We start from the raw sequence: 17,333 nt of genomic DNA, 5'->3' as shown, positions 1-17,333 counted from the left end.
AGTTCAAAACCTGGTTATTTCTAGTTGTATGACCCTTTGTAAATTATACAACCTTTCAAAGTCTCCTTTTCCTCATTCATAAAATGGATGGCTAGTCATCTTGAAGAAGGCAATGTCAATGCTTCAGTGGGGAGAGAATAATACAGACTTAATTAGGTTGAAAAGTAAATAAAATATTAGGAAGTTGATAGAAAACTACAGGCTACTAATTCTATATTTTTATTCCACTTATATCTGGAATCTAATATATGGCACAAATGAACCTTTCCACAGAAAAGAAAATCATGGACTTGGAGAATAGACTTGTGGTTGCCAAGCGGGAGGGGATGGAGTGGGATGGATTAGGAACTCAAGGTTAATAGATGCAGACTCTTGCCTTTGGAATGGATAAGCAATGAGATCCTGCTGTGTAGCACTGGGAACTATGTCTAGTCACTTATGGTGGAGCATGATAATGTGAGAAAAAAGAATGTATACATATATGTGTAACTGGGTCACCTTGCTGTATAGTAGAAAAAAAAATGTATTGGGAAAATAACAATAAAAAAATTTTAAAAATAAATAAATGAAGACATCCTTAAAAAAATTTAATCTTCCCTTGAGGTGCTATTTTTATATTATAATTTCCATGAGTGTATGTACAATGTCAGACTATATATATTGAGATTATATATATATACATATATATATATACACACATGCACACACATATATATATGTGGAGGGGGAGACTGAAGGGGGAAGTCGATAGAGAAGAGAGATTAGAAAATACAAAAGAGAAAAGTGATACCTGGAGAAAAGAACAAATGGGGCAGAGAGCACTAGTACAGAGATTAGTTTAGAGAGAAGAAATTTCTCTAGCATAAGTGTGTATTAGTTTTCTAGGGCTGCCATCACAAATACCAAAGACCAGGTAGGTAGTTTAAATAAGGGAAAGACCTTTTTCCTCAGTTCTGGAGACTAGAAATCCAAGATCAAGGTGTCAGCATGGTTGGTTTCCTCTGTGATCTCTTTCCTTGACTTGTAGATGTCAATGTTTTTCCTTCTGCCTTCACATAATTTTTTCTTTTGTATGTGTCTGTACCCTAATCTCTTCTTATAAGAATACCATTACATTGGATTAGGACCCATCCATATGACTTCATTTTACCTTCATTATCTTTAAAGACTCTATCTACAAATAAGATCACATTCTGATGTACTGGGGATTAGGATTTCTTTTTTTTTTGGCCATGTGGGAGTTCCCAGGCCAAGGATCAAACCCAAGTCACAGCTGTAACCAGAGACACAGCACTGAAAACACTGGATCCTTAATTCACTGGGCCACCAGGGAAATCCCTTGAGGGTAGGATTTCAACTTTAAAATTGATGATTTTTTTTTTCAGTATGGAGGAGGGGGGACATAATTTAGCCTATAACAAAGTATAATTGTTGAAAAGATGGTGCTGATGAAGAAACATTTGTAATGGAGAAGTGGAAATGTGAGAAACTCCTGCTTATTAATGTCTTTTCTTTGCATTAAAAGCAAAGGTCATCTGTGGAAGGTGAGGAGAAAGGTGGAAAATTCAGAGACTGAGAAGAATATGGGTGTTGAATTCTTCTCGAAAGGACCAGAGAAAGAGTTGTGTGTCCATTGCCTGGCAGGGCAAATAAGTTTGGAGATACACATGTGGTTCATGAATAGAAACCACGTACTTTAGTTGATGATTACAAATAAAATACATATACCAGACAGTATTATTTTGGGAAAAATATGGTCAAATTGAAGCACTTATATGTACAAGTTGACTAATCAGAATATATAAAATTTAATTAGAATAGGAATACATAACAACTTTATAAACTATGAAGAGCAAAAACTAAAATTACCTTTTTATACCCACTCTGAATTTATTCCTCTTCGTTTTTTTTTTGCCATTTCTTGGGCCACTCCCATGGCATATGGAAGTTCCCTGGCTGGGGTTGAATCAGAGCCGTAGCCACCAGCCTACACCAGAGCCACAGCAACGCGTGATCCGAGCCACGTCTGCAACCTACACCACAGCTCAAGGCAACACCGGATCCTTAACCCACTGAGCAAGGCCAGGGATCGAACCCACAACCTCATGGTTCCTAGTCGGATTCGTTAACCACTGAACCACGATGGGAACTCCTATTCCTCTTCCTATAAGTAATTAGAGACAACAATTTTATGTACGTATGTTGTAGACCTTGTAGACTTTGTATTTATATAAACATAAATACAAAACACACTACTATCTAAATACATACATACATAACTTATGTGAGGTTTTTTGTTTCTTTTCTTAACATAAACAGAGTCAGGCTTCATGAATTGTTTTATAACTTGTTTTATTCGGTTTTGAGTTCTTTCCCAAAAAAAAATGGTTTAGAGATTTTTGAAGGTACATGCAGATATATCTTACTCCTCTATACTACCTAGCACTATATAGTATATATGTATCATAGTTCAGTTTATTCTCTTTTGATAGACATTGAAGCTTCCAGTTTTCCACTTCTAAAATTAATGCTGAAATAAATAGGCTTGTGCATGTTTCTGCAAACCTATGGCAGATATCTAGGTATCAAAGGAAATAAGCATTTTGAATCTTGATATATTCTGCTAAAGTTGCCTTCCAATAATGTTATGCCAATTTGTACTCTCATCCACAATTTATGAACATCCATAATGTATGGAAGTATTTCTTTACCTACTTTCTCATTAATAACTGATAATAGTCATTTGAAAAAAATCTATTAGTGTAATGACACAGAGATCTTTGTTTTAATTTGTATTTCACTGATTTGAGATAAATTTGAGAATTTGTTCTCTTATTTATTTACCATATTTATTTCTTCCCTGAAGCTCTCATTTATATATTTTGTCCACTCTTTCATTGTGTCTTTAATTGACTTAGAGGTGATCTTTACAGATTCAGAATATTTTCCTTTGTTTTATTTTATGTAATTTCAAGTACTTTTTCTTGCCTTTTTTAAGATCCTTTTCTTTGCGGCTTAGTTAAAATAGAGTTTCCTAAACAAATATATGAGAATAGTTTCCTACATTTTCCTCTGATATATGTATAGACTATTTAACATCTAGCTCTTTCATTCATTTGACATTTATTTTTGACAGTGAGAAAAGTATCTGGTTTTCTTCTCTTCATAGTATATTCTTTCACCATTTATTAGAAATAATATTTTAGAGCAAGTCCTAGAGAGTCCATTTTGATAACATATGCAAAATCCTACTTACTTCTTATCACCCCATTATTCTCTCCAGACTATATATACTTGCCAGAACAACTGCACTAGCCTATAGTCTCCTTTTATTTATTCTGTTAGGGATACACAGAATGACCTCTTTAAAATGTAAACCAGATATGTGATTTTCATGTTCAAAATTTAATCACATGGTAAAATCCAAACACCTTACCTGCACTTATTATAATGCCTCACATTACTGGGTTCCTTCCTGTTATTAGATCTTTTCTTGTCCTGTCCTAAAGTCAGTTTAGGCCTTTGAACGAGATATTCTAGAACCTTCTTTCCAGAATGTTCCTTTCAGATCTTCCATGGTTTGTTCCTTTAAATAAATGTTCTGTTTAAATGTTACTTCTTCAGGGCAGCCTTCCTGACCATTCTATGTAAAATTGCCCCTTCACTTCTCAAACCTTCAATTTAACACAGCAGTTAACTCCAGAAATGATACAATCTATTTGTTTTTTTTTTTTTAAAAGCAAACAAACAATATATTGTGTTATATAATACTTGGCCTTTAGGCTCTTATAAATGCAAGTTCCAGCATAGGTAGACATGTTTCTTCTTTACTGCTATGTCAAGTAGTACCTAGAATATATTGAGTCCTATAATAATTACAGCAAGATAATCAGCAAATTCATTGAACTAAAAGATGCTGAAACTCACAAAGTTACCAGATTATGGGGATGAATCAGTACACCTTACCTTTATAAGTTTAATTGGAAAAATAAATCTATAATTTTATCCAAATGAAGTATTTTCCTTCTGTTATTCTTTCAAAACTTATAAGCAGCTGTAATATTTTTAATGTCTCTTTAAGATTCTTATTATATGAGAAGGGCATGGGTAACAGGTTTTTTTCATGCCTATTCATTGGCAAAAATAGATATTTATTTGTATATTTAAAAGCTTTGATAGGTGAGGCTTAGCTCTAAAGGCATACAGCTGTAAGACAGGTTATACTACCTATATAAACCCTCATACATATTCACACACATATACATACTGATTATAAAGAACACTGAAGACAAACTTTTGTTGTATTGAAGTTACATGCAACACAGGTCTTCATATAAATTACAACTTTTCTGAAATAAACATTGGAAACAAATATAGAAAGAGAAGGAAAGGAAGGGAAAAGCTTGATGTTGTGTTCATGAAATGTTTATATTATCTGTACATTTACTTTCCTACATGCTTGAAATATTTTATTAGAAATAGAAATAAGATGACAGAGTTCCCATCATGGCTCAGTGGTTAACGAATCCAACTAGGAACCATGAGGTTGCAGGTTCAATCCCTGGCCTTGCTCAGTGGGTTAAGGATCTGGCCTTGCCATGAGCTGTGGTGTAGGTTGCAGACATGGCTCAGATCCAGCATTGCTGTGGCTCTGGCATAGGCCGGCGGCGGCTATAGTTCCAATTCATCCCCTGGCCTGGGAACCTCCATATGCCACAGGAGCAGCCCAAGAAATGGCAAAAAGACAAAAATAAATAAATAAATAAATAAAAGAAAGAAAGAAAGGAACAGAAATAAGATGAGACCTCTTAGGACAATCAATAAAGTATATGTAACTCATGTCCTGGTTTTCCATAGGATGAAAGACTGGGATTATATGTTAGAAACATGTTAGTTTCTTAAGGCCAATGCCTGAGAAATTCAAACTAACCAGGAAATATATGCCTCTAATTACTATAGTCATGATTATCCAAATAAAAAAGTAAAGCTCTCAAGAAATATTTAGAATAAAAATAGGGAGTTCCCATCGTGGCTCAGTAGTTACCGAACCCGACTAGCATCCATGAGATGCGGGCTCAAGCCCTTGCCTTGCTCAGTGGGTTAAGGATCTGGCATTGCCATGAGCTGTGATATAGGCTGCAGACATGGCTCAAATCCTGCACTGCTGTAGATCTGGCATAGGCCAGTGGCTACATCTCAGATTGGACCCCTGGCCTGGGAACCTCCATACGCCACAGGTGTGGTCCTAAAAAGATAAAAAGACAAAAAAAAAAAAAAAAAAGAATGAAAACTCTTCCTATTTCTTCCCTTGATAGCCAACCTCTCTCACCCACTCCAAACCACCTTCATATACACATGGCCACAGTTTCCCTTATGTAAGGCCCATGTTACATCAGCAAATAACATATCAGCTTCTAGAATCACCTGACTCTAATAAAGGCATGTGAGATTTTTGAGTCAGGAAGGTCAGCTTCCTCTGGCTAACAATGGGGCTTTAGATACTTTATTTAGTGTCTCTGTGCTTCAATTCTCTCATTTATAAACTGCGGAAATTTGTAAATATCTGCTTTTTGCAACACAGTAAATGGTTTCCATGAACGATAATGGATTAGGGCACACAGTTTGAAAAGTACTGTTCTAATCTTATGTTTAAACATTTAGCAGGGTTTTGTTTTTGTTTGTTTTGTTTTGTTTTGTTTTTTATGGCTATACCTCTGGCATATGGAAGTTACCAGGCCAGGGATTGAATCGAAGCTGTGGCTGTGACATAGGAAGCTGTGGCTGTGACCTATGTCATATCTGTGGCAATGCTGAATCCTTAACCACAGCACCCGGCTGGGGACTAAACCTGCAGCTCCCCAGCAGCCTGAGCCACTGCAGTCTGATTCTTAACCCACTCACCACAGCAGGAACTCCTAAACATTTAGCAGTTTTAATTTTTTCTGTTATAAATATGTTTAGTAAACATGAATATTCCTATTAGACTTATAATTTTAAAGGAACATGATTATATGCAAGTGTGGGGCTCTGATTTCCTTATTACATACAGCTATAAATAAATGTATATCAATATGATAAAGTTTCTTAATAAATATTGCCAAAATTCTCATCAAAAAGCAATATAGCCCATTCGCTCAATAAATTAGTCTTTTTGTTCATGTATTTCAGTTTTTTCTTCCGTTAACAAGTAGGAGTCATAATCCCTAAGTCTGATTTCTGGGTCATTACCAAGATCAAGTTTTTGCACCTGAAAGATTAAAGCTTGTGCCCTGAGTTTCTGCAAATCACTAACATAAAAGCCTCCTTATAAGTCTTCCTGACAGCTAGTCAGTCTCCCCACACTCTTGGGAACTTAAAACTGTCACAAGGCACCAACAGCGTGGATTGAAAAAGAACATACATAAATGTTTCTACAAACTTGGCAAGAGTTTTTACAAGCCTTAAGATTTGTCAGGGTATGATTACTTTGACCATGCCTCAATTTCCTGTTTATAAAAATAAACAAAACAAATGTCAATTGGAGTCAACTGTCATAAGCACAGCAACTGGACCGAATTTCACTTTTTACAATAAAAGAGATCACCATATATAGCTATGTGATTGGGTCTATAGTATGACTCTACTTGTGAAAAATTAAGGCATAGAGTGTTTGTGTATGTGTGTATGTGAGTGGGGGGGTTGAATTTTGCTATATCCTTTATCTAACACAAACAGATGTTGGTAAGACTAATGAGTAGTCATCCATCAACTATTCCAAGTTGCATGGAGAGAGATAATATGAAAAATACCAATTAAAAATGCCTTTTGTTTTTCATTAGTTTAGTTGTTTAGTTTAGTTTTGTGTCTAATCAGATTGGGCACCACTTTAACAAACAAGTACAGGAAAGAACTTCACGTTACTGAGAACTTCTACATCATGCCCCCTTTATATAATTTCTCACTTTTGCTCAAATAGCATGATAAAATCATCTGGGAAGTTGGCATTAACACACTCATTTTGCAGATGAGGAAACTGGGACACCAAGGCTTAATTTACTTTCCTGGGATCACACAGCTAACAGTGGTGATATGACATTCAAACCCCACTCTGCTGAACTGCAAGGTCCACATTCTTTTCATTAAACAAATATGTAAACTGACTTAACGGAATTCAAAATGCAGCACATAATACAGAGAATCGTTTCTCTTTTATGCAAGCTCCCATGATAAGATTGAGAATTGGGTTGAAATAAATAATTCTAAATTCCATTTGAATATTTATTTTTGTTTGGTTGGGTTTTTTTTCTTTTAGGGCCACATCCACAGCATATGGAGGTTTCCAGGCTAATGGTCCAATCAGAGCTGCAGCTGCCGGCCTATACCAGAGCCACAGCATAGCTCATGGCAACGCCTAATCCTTAACCCACTGAGCAAGGCCAGAGATCAAACCCACATCCTCATGGATCCTAGTTGGATTCGCTAACTGCTGAGCCACGATGGGAACTCCCCTGAATATTTCAATTTTTGACTCCTGAATGGGAAACATCACCTATCTCAGTGTATAATTCCTCCATCTAGAAAATTTAGAGTTCTATTAAATGCTCTATCAAATAGCAAATCATTTAATACATATAGTTTATTTTCTTTACAACTCAATTGCACTTGCAACAATTTATATTTAATTCATGTATCTTTAGTGCCTAGTCAATTATTATGCTGTCATCGGCATATTAACATTTTATAACAATTCCCCAAATCTAGCATTTGCCAGTGCAGTGGGCTGAATAACAGTCCCCTAAAAGATATGTCTAGGCTCTAAGCCTGGTACCTATGAATATGACTTAATTTGGAAAATAGCATCTTTGTAGGTGTAATTACGTTAAAGATCTTGAGATGGGGTCATCCTTGATTTAGAGTTGGCCCTCAATTCAATGACTGGTATCCTTATTAAAGAAAGAAAAGGAAATGTGGTTACAGAGAGAAGATGGTGTGAAGGTGGAAACAAATACCAGATTTATTCATCTATAGGCCAAGGAGTTCCAAAGATTGACAGTAACCACCAAAAGCAAGGAGAGAGAAATGGAACAGACTCAGAGACTCCAGAAGGAACCAACCCTTGTAACATCTTGATTTCAGACTTCTGGCCTCCTGAATTGTAAGAAGATAAATTTCTGTTTTTCTAAGCCGCCAAGTTTGTGATAATATGTCATGGCAGCCCTAGGAATGAATATAGGCAGATTAACAGATCCCATTAAGACAGAAAAAAATATATTTATTTGAGCTATCCACCCCAATTTATTTCAAAGTTGCATCTAAAGCTACTTCTCTCTATTCAAATTGGTATTTCAAATTAGTAAAAGCTTCACAAGTGACTCCCCTGATGAAAAAAAAAAGTTGATTTCAGACAAACATAAAAAAAATATTTTGACATGATTATAGGATCTTATGGATCTGGAACCAGAATTTTTCAACAATAAAATCAGTTAAAATAAACTAAAGGATGAATAGATTAATAATAAACTCAGTATCTTTAAGTAAATTTCATGGAAAATTGTGAGCATTTGCAATAATATTAGGACATTTACAATATTTAATGTTCTTTATATTTATATCCCATTCAGTCCTTACAAAGATCTCATAAGAGAGCATTCTAATGTTTTTTTTTTTTTTTGGTATTTTGATGAAGAAACTGAAGAAAAAGTTTGAAAATTAACACAAAGCTACACAGCTGGGATGTGATGATTCAAAATATTCAAACCTAAGTAGTCTGTTCTTAACCTAAATTATTTCATTCATTTTATGTCATCAGGGATACCTCATTCTTCAAGATGTGGAAAGTGTAAACATCAATTATCTAGAAAATTTTCTACAAAGAATTATTTTAAAGATAGAACTCAATAAATAAAGTAATGCCCCAAACACAAAATGTCACATGCGTTTTATAGTTATTGAACCGAAGCAGGAACCAGAAGACCTTGTGGGTAGACTCAAACTGGGTATGTTACTTAAAACCCCATTTCTTAAATGTTTTATTTGGGTTTTTTTTCACGCCATGTTAAATTCCATTCCTACTGTGTAAATGGCTGAGAGTCTGTGTCAGTGCTATCCGAAAATAACATCATTGACTTTTTTTTTAACCTAAACCCCTCCAAAAGGAGTAACTGACACTTAGCCTGCCTCTAACTGCATCCACTATATGTGACCACCAAAGAAGAGGAAGATGATGGAAGAAGCAGTCACCAGAACAAACCTTGATCTGAAACTGGCTAAGAATGCAGAATCTTTTGCTAAGATTGTTTCCTATTCTGTGGTTTTCTTTTCTTTTTGTTCATGGTTTCCTTTGCTGTGCAAAAACCTTTAAGCTTAATTAGATCTCATTTTTTAATTTCCATTTTTATTTTCATTACTCCAGCAGGTATGTTGAAAAATATTGCTGCAATTTATGTCAAAAAGTGTTTTTCCTATGCTTTCCACTAAGAGTTTTTTTTTAGCATCTGGTCTTGTGTTTAATCCATTTTGAGTTTATTTTTGTGTGTGGTATTAGAGAATATTCTAATTTCATTCTTTTATATGTAGCTGTCCAATTTTCTTGTCATCATGCTAAGTGAAGTTAAGTCAAGCAGAGAAAGACAAATATCATATGAGATCACTAATATGGAATCTAATAAAAATGCTACAAAAGAATTTACAAAACAGAAACAGACTCAAAGATTTTGAAACCAAATTTATGGTCACCAAAGGGGAAATGAGGGGGGAAGTGATAAGTTAGGCGGTTGGGACTGACATATACATATTACTATATATAAAACAGATAGGTAACAAGGGCCTGCTGTATAGCACAGGGTAAACTATTCAATACTGCATAATAATCTATTAGAAAAGAATCTGTAAAGGAATGGATATATGTATATGTACAACTCATTTACTTTGTTGTACATCTGAAACTGAAACTAACACAAATTTGTAAGTCAACTGTACTCCAACTGGAGAATACAGAATCTATCTTTGGACACTGAAGTTAACCAGAATGTTCCCAAATGTATATTATGTAGTGTTTTATAAAATGGGATGGGAGAAAGAGGGAGGGATAAAAGCAATGAATTGTGGTTTCATTTAAATGCTTTTATAAAGTGCTATGTGTAGAATTTAGTAACTTTTCTTCTAATCTCTTTCCTCTGTGAACTTTCATATAGCGATAAAACTAATTTTTCCAAAATTCTGATCTAATAAAGACACTGACCTTTTTTAAATTATTCAGGTTTTTCTATTTACTTTTAAACTCTTCAGAGGAGTAATAAGTATGTGGCACCTGAAATCAAAGACAGTAAGTTTGATCATAACCCTGTACTTACGAACTGATTAGCCTGTGCAAATTAGTTTCTCTCTAAACATCAATATCTTCAACTGAAAAATGGGGGAATCCTAACAGTACATAGTGCCAAGGGCTGTAGTTATAATCAATAGAGAAACTATGTGCTAATTGCTTAGCCTAAGAACATCTTTTGCCATCTTTATAACTAAACTTATTGATCATGTTCATCTGCCATTTTCAAAACAAATTTCATTCTTTTTTGGTTTGTATGTTGCCTTTGTCTAAAATTTCCTCCCTCGTGACTCTCATAATTTTCACAAACCTTCTTCTTCTTCTATTTTTTTTTTTTTTTTGCCACAGCCATTGCATGGGGAAGTTCCAGGGCCAGAGACTGAACCCACACCACACTCGCAGCATGCCTGGTCCTTAGCCTCAAGGGAACTTCTCATACGATTCCTTATGTAGATCCTTGACATCTTTATCAAGGATCCAATCTAGCTATGACCTCCTTTAGGAAAACTTGACTAGGTAGTGTTGTTTCCCTGAATTGTGCTGGCATAGCCCTCGGAAGTATTTCTCTCAGCACTTCTCATGCTGCATCATAGACACTTGGGGGACTCTTTCCTTCCTATTATTAAAGAGTCTTTCCTTCCCGACAAACTAAAGCAAGGGTTTCATTTATCCTTTCTAATACCTGGAACCTTTCCTAGCATATTGGGTAGTAAGTAAACATTTAGTCAACGAAAGTAAATTAATCAACTTGTGCTATTCCGAAGTCCATTTTCCTACTAGTTTTGGCTCCAATAATGCAGAAATAGTTTGCATCAGACTATTCCTTCCATTAAGAACATCTATAAACTCTGAACTAAACATTTAAAAAACAATTATTTCAAGGCCATAGGGAACGCCCAAAGGCAGGCTATAATTGAAGTGATTCAATCAAGAAAGAAGGAAATTACACTGAATGAAGATCTATGTTTATGTTTTTCCCCCATGGCTCATTTCCCTGTCTGCATGGCTGAGACAGTATGGACTTGAACAAAAAATCAAAGTCTATTGGTTTAATTTTTTAATTTTTGTTTTTATTAAAGTGTAATTGATTTACAGTGTTGTTTCAATTTCTGCAGTAAGCATAGTGACCCAGTCATACATATATATACATTCTTTTCCTATTATCTTCTATCATGTTCTATCCTAAGAGATTGGATATAGTTTCTAAGGACAGTATTTAGGGATGGCCACACTGGAAATTAAAAGGAAAAGTGACAGAAGGGAGGTAGGCACAGAGAGGAAAGCTCTAAAATCTCAAAACGTGGCTTAACTTCTAAATTACACAGACATATGACAAACTGCCAAAATCCAGCAGCAGTGAATATTTTTAAAGTGGAGCATTTTATTAAAGCCACAGGACACTTTAAAGTAAAAATATATCAGCCTAGGATGAAAGATATTCTTAAGACTAAGAGCAAAATCAAAATAAGCCATCCTTCCATATGAAATTATCCATATGAAATTATCCATATGAAACCAACCCTTTATCATATGAAACCAATCATTCACATGCTCAGGATGATCTAACTTTAACTGAGGAGCAAAATCACCACTCTTTTGAGGAAGATAACAGAACATACAATATCTATAATAAATCACCCACAATACCTGATACACAATAAAATACTACTAGACAAACAAAGAAACAGGAAAACATTATCCATAGTCAAGAGAAAACTGAATCAGTCAAAATGGACCCACAAATGAAAGAAGCTGATATGGTTTTCACTTAGGGTAAATTTCTATTTTAACTCAAGGACTATTATCAGAGATAGAGGAACACTTTCTAATAATAAAAGGGTCAATCTCATCATAAAGACATAATGATCCTAAGGTATGTACCTAATCAAAGCACTTCAGGATACCAAAATGAAAACTGGCAGAACTAAAAGGGGAAAAAAAAAAAACCTACAATATAATGAGATATTTTAACACTCTTTCTTGGTAATTTAAAATTATTTCCAAATATCAACAAGAATATAGAATATTTGAATAAAACCATCAACTGTCTTGGTCTAATACATACTTAGAAAACTTTACACCCAACATCTATGGAATACATAGATGTAGCTGGAACAGTTATCAAAAGAGACCATATCCTGAACTATATGTCTTAATACAACTCAAAAGAATAAATTTATAGACTATGTAATGTGATGTCAAGGTAGTTACATCAGGAGTCAATAACCATAAATTATCTGGAAAAGCTCCAGATATTTAGAAATTAAACAACATACTCTAAATAACCATAGGTTAAATAAGAAATCCCCAGATAAATTAGAAAGTATTTTAAATGAAATGCAACTAAAATGGAACATGAAAATACGTAGGATGTAACTAAATCAGTACAGATATGGAAAATCAGTTTTAAATTCTAATATTAGAAAAGAAGAGTTTAAACAAAAATCCATTATAATAAAGACTACCTTAGAAACATTCAACAAATTTTCATCCTGCTTCAATAGTAATCGTCATGATATTCCCTCTCTGGTTGAATCCAGAGTTCTAAGATTCCTAGTTTCTTCACAGAGAAATCTCAGTTTCAAGCATCACATTCTCCTGACAGCCATACACAAAGTACTAACCCTACAGGATTGATACAGCATAGAAATTTATCAAAAAGGTATAGGACCACTCATCTGCACCCACTCCTCTTTCTCTCAATACCACACGTATATAATCTTACATAGGTGCACACACACACATACACGTTTACAAGGTAACAAAGAATAAAATCATCTTTGCCATTTATGGTTAATAACAAAAATCTTTATTATGGTTGATGTTTCTGGTCTGAGAATATTTCTGTATCAATTGAAATTTTAAAGCTCTACTTTGTTTCTACCTCTTGTGTGGTTGGTAAAGGGAAATGGATTTTAATATTTGTATCTCCTTTCAGTTAGGGATTCTGTTATTAAATTTCTTCTAAAAATGTACCCGCAATATTAGAAGTATATTTACATTTAGTCTTAGGTTTTTAAGAATATCTTTACTTTGGAGTTCCTGTCATGGCTCAGAGAAAATGAATTTGACTAGCATCCATGAGGATGCAGGTTCAATCCCTGGCCTTGTTCAGTGGGTTAAGGACCCGATGTTGCTGTGAGCTGTGGTGTAGGTCACAGACATGGCTTGGATCCTGCATTGCTGTGGCTGTGGTGTAGGCCAGTGGCTACAGCCCCAATTAGACCCAAAGCCTGGGGACCTCCATATGCCTGAGTATGGCCCCAAAAAGACAAAAGACAAAATAAAACAAAATAAAATAAAAATAAATACAAGCATCCAGCACTTTAAATATGTACATTCTTTATTGCCTTGTATGTGCATCTCTGGGCCTGAGGTTCTGATAGACAACACTATTCTTTTGTAATGAATTAACTAAATTTTCATTGTTATCTCATTCTGATTTCCATTCTCTCTAACAACTACTATCTATTTTTCCCTGGTCCCTAACACCTGTCCTCCAACTTCAATTTCACAAATATCTATAAACTATTGGTTGAGCTGTTTCTGCTCTCTTGCCCCTGTTAATGTGCTTGCTTTCTTCCTTACTCAGCTACAGGTCAGTGATCCACCATGAGAATCATACTTCTCAATTCACCTATCACACTTCCCAGTTCCTTCTATCTCCTTTGAATATATCCAAAAAAAACAATTAGGTTAAAACCCAAATCCAATCTATTCCATACCTGGACCCCAACACATGAATACAAATGGAGAAAATAGAACCTTATTGCCTATACTCACTTTATATTCTTGAACCCAGATTGCAGGTAGGAAGTTAGCACTACCAAGCCATTATTCTACATTTCACCCATGAATTTATTTTCCCAGTCTTCAAGATGACAATATCAAACCACAAAAAATTATTTTTTTCTTTTTCAGCCATGACATCAATCCTTATTGACTGAACAAAAAACAATTAGATAAATACTATCTCATTTTTCCATCACCAAATATATAAAGTCTTCTGTATCATATAATTTTTCCTTCTCTTTTATAAAAGAAGTATCCTTGCTCCTATATAGCATTAATTTCTGCACTTGAACACTAGATCCTATAGTCTCTCATTTGCTCAAAAAATTTATCTCCTTTTCTTTTCTGCATTATCATTATACTCTTCCCTAAGCTTATATCTTCCTCCAGTTATCATGCCAACAACAAATATTTTCCATTCACTAAGAATTAGATCTATCTAAATCTACCATTTACTCTTTAAACTACTCTGACTTTGCTTTCTTCCTCACTTCTCCACTGAAATTACTTCAGTGATTGCTAAATACTTTCCTACTGCCCAAGGCAAAAGAAAAAACTCTGTTATTCTAAATTTCTGTCATAGGCAACACAGTTGATGAAGTTCCTCCTCCTTAGGTTTAAGATGCCATATTCTTCTCAGTTTTCCTTGTGGCTCCTTAGATTTTTAATGCATTAAGTACCCTTACACAAAATAATGTTGTGCTCCAAGGATTTGTTTTGAACCCTGATCTCTTCTCTAGCAATATTTTCTTCCTGAATGATGATATTTCCATGGATTTATATAGCACTATGTACTATGACTTTAAAATTTATACCTCTGTTTTGTTCCCCTCAGCACCACACTAATAGATTCATTTGTCTACTTGACCTTTCCCCTGTGATTTATAATTAGCATTGCTGACTCGCACTTATCTTCAAGACTCACTGTAAATGCTAACATCTTAGAGAAGTCATTCTATCTAAAATTCTTTTTATCCTATAATGTTACTAAAAGGTGCTTATGGCAGTTTGAAATAAGCTTATTTATTTATTGTTTTCTTTATTTGTTTACTCTCCTGTTCCCTTAATAGAATACAGTCTCCTTGATGGCAAGGTTTTTGTCCATCACATTTTCTTCTGTATCCATACCATCTAGAAAAGTACTTAACATACAGAAGAAACTCAGAAATACTATTCGAGGACACTCAGAGGACATATTAATGAGCTGAATTCTGGTATTCATCAATTCTAGTGAGAGTTCCATGGATTCAATGAACTGAAACATGTACAGTAGATTTGAAATCGCCTAAGGTTACAACTCACCTGTATGTATAACACAGAAATACTTATCAATATATGCCTATATGCCATTGGTTACTAACTGCTGTCTTTCTACCTATGATGTGGCAGCATGGATTTTTTTGTTTTGTTTGGTTTGGTTTTTTTTTTGTTTTTGCTTTTTTAGGGCTGCACCCATGGCATTTAGAAGTTCCCAGGCCAGGGGTTGATTGGAGCTGCAGCTGTCGGCCTACATCACAGCCACAGCAATGCAGGATCTGAGCCCTGTCTGTAACCTATACCACAGCTCATGGCAATGCCGGATCCTTAACCCACTGAGCGAGGCCAGGGATCGAACCCACATCCTCATGGATGCTAGTTGGGTTCGTTAACGGCTGAGCCTCAATAGGAACTCCAGCATGGGTTATTTTGAAGCAAAGTATAGATAGTTTTCACACTGTTTCTTGGTAATTATTTAGGCTACATTGTTTTGCTTTATTTGCCTAGATAATTATATTTTGTAAGTTTTAGACTCTATTTTTACAGGGAAAGTGATTTTTTCACTTATATGCTTCAGCTAAGAGTTTGAATGGGATTGGATTGAATATCTACCAGTAAAGGTGATTGAGGTGAAAATTAGCTTATGCAGACACTTTTACGATCACTCATGAAGACTGCATGACCAAAAAATTAGTAGAAATTTGCTGGCAAATTCATTTCTATTTGAACACACAGGATGATAAGAGATTATGAACTAAGCAAACGTTGCCAAACATATTCCCACAAAGAAATATGGTTTGCAATATGCAGAAATATACTCTTCTACTTAAAGTGCCTGGCTTTATGTTACAAACTTGAAAGATGTCATCAATGATCCTAAAACAAAGCTTTCTATTAAATGTTATTTTATTGCTCTTTTTAACTTTATAAACTATACATTCCAGTTAAAATTGATGATTCTGCCATTATTGATGAATAAACATATTTTGTTTACCAAACAAACCAAAAAAAACATTAAGACAAATCTGTGTCTAGTCACTTATTCAAAGAAAAATTCTATTAACATATTAGCATTATTCAATGACAGCAATTATGAGGTGAAAATGGTATAGTCATATATTACCGGTAGGAATGTAAGAAAGTGTTTTTGTAAAACTTATAGTAATGAACACCAAGATCCATAAAAATATTTATGAACGTTTGACTCACTTTGGGAATTTATCTTCAACAAAGGGGTCAAAGGAAGGAAAAACTTTCATCTCCAACAGAAAGCTAAACCCTGGGCTCCAGACACATCTACCCAGATACCAATTAGACAGCTCTACTAAGACCACTGGCAGCACTCAAACTCAACATGTTTAAAATTAAACCCATTAAATTTGGTTTCTGGTTATGAGCTAGAGTATATTCTTTCTTAGCTAACAGAACCACCATCCAATCAAATATTTACAATGAGAAATCTGGGAACTTTGAATCTTTTTTCTCTACTTAATCAGCTCATCTAATTAAACATAAAGCCTTTCCCAATTTATCAACTCTATTTGTTGCTTTCCATTTTCTTTTCTACAACCTTGTTCCAGGGTCCCTCTTTTGAATTGTGTCAATTGTCTCCACACTTGTTTAACCAGTTTTACATAGTACAAACCAAAAGATCTTTCCAAAATACAAATCTTGTCATATCACTCTCCTGCATAAATATTTCCAGTGTTTTCTTACTGTTATTGTAAATTTCTCCTTAACTTGGCTTAAAAGGCAAACTGTTGTTCACTAAAGTACTCTCCTTTACTTCTCATGCTGTGCTAACCAGGTTCTCCAGTTCTTCTTGGCCTTAACATTTGATTTACTTCCTCTGCTTGAAAGGGTTCTCTCTACCTCATCTCTCCTTTAACCTGGCTGATTCCTACTCATCTATTATTTTTTGGCTTAGGTATTACATCCTCTGGGAAATCTTAGCAGACAATATTCCTTAGCGCCATGTGTG

At 34.7% G+C, this 17,333-nt stretch overlaps 1 long non-coding RNA gene across 1 annotated transcript in view; it reads right to left on the bottom strand.

Moving 5' to 3' along the window:
• Positions 1-17,333, bottom strand: part of LOC102158095 (uncharacterized) — an 899,417-nt gene that overhangs the window by 209,657 nt on the left and 672,427 nt on the right. The window lies entirely within an intron of this gene.

This window comes from Sus scrofa, chromosome 13 (genome assembly GCF_054392235.1).
Source record: "Sus scrofa isolate SSC_HxYL_T2T_F1_AM1 chromosome 13, Sscrofa_HxYL_maternal_Yorkshire_Landrace_v2.0, whole genome shotgun sequence".
NCBI lineage: Eukaryota > Metazoa > Chordata > Mammalia > Artiodactyla > Suidae > Sus > Sus scrofa.
This window is presented reverse-complemented; position numbering and strand designations above follow the sequence as displayed.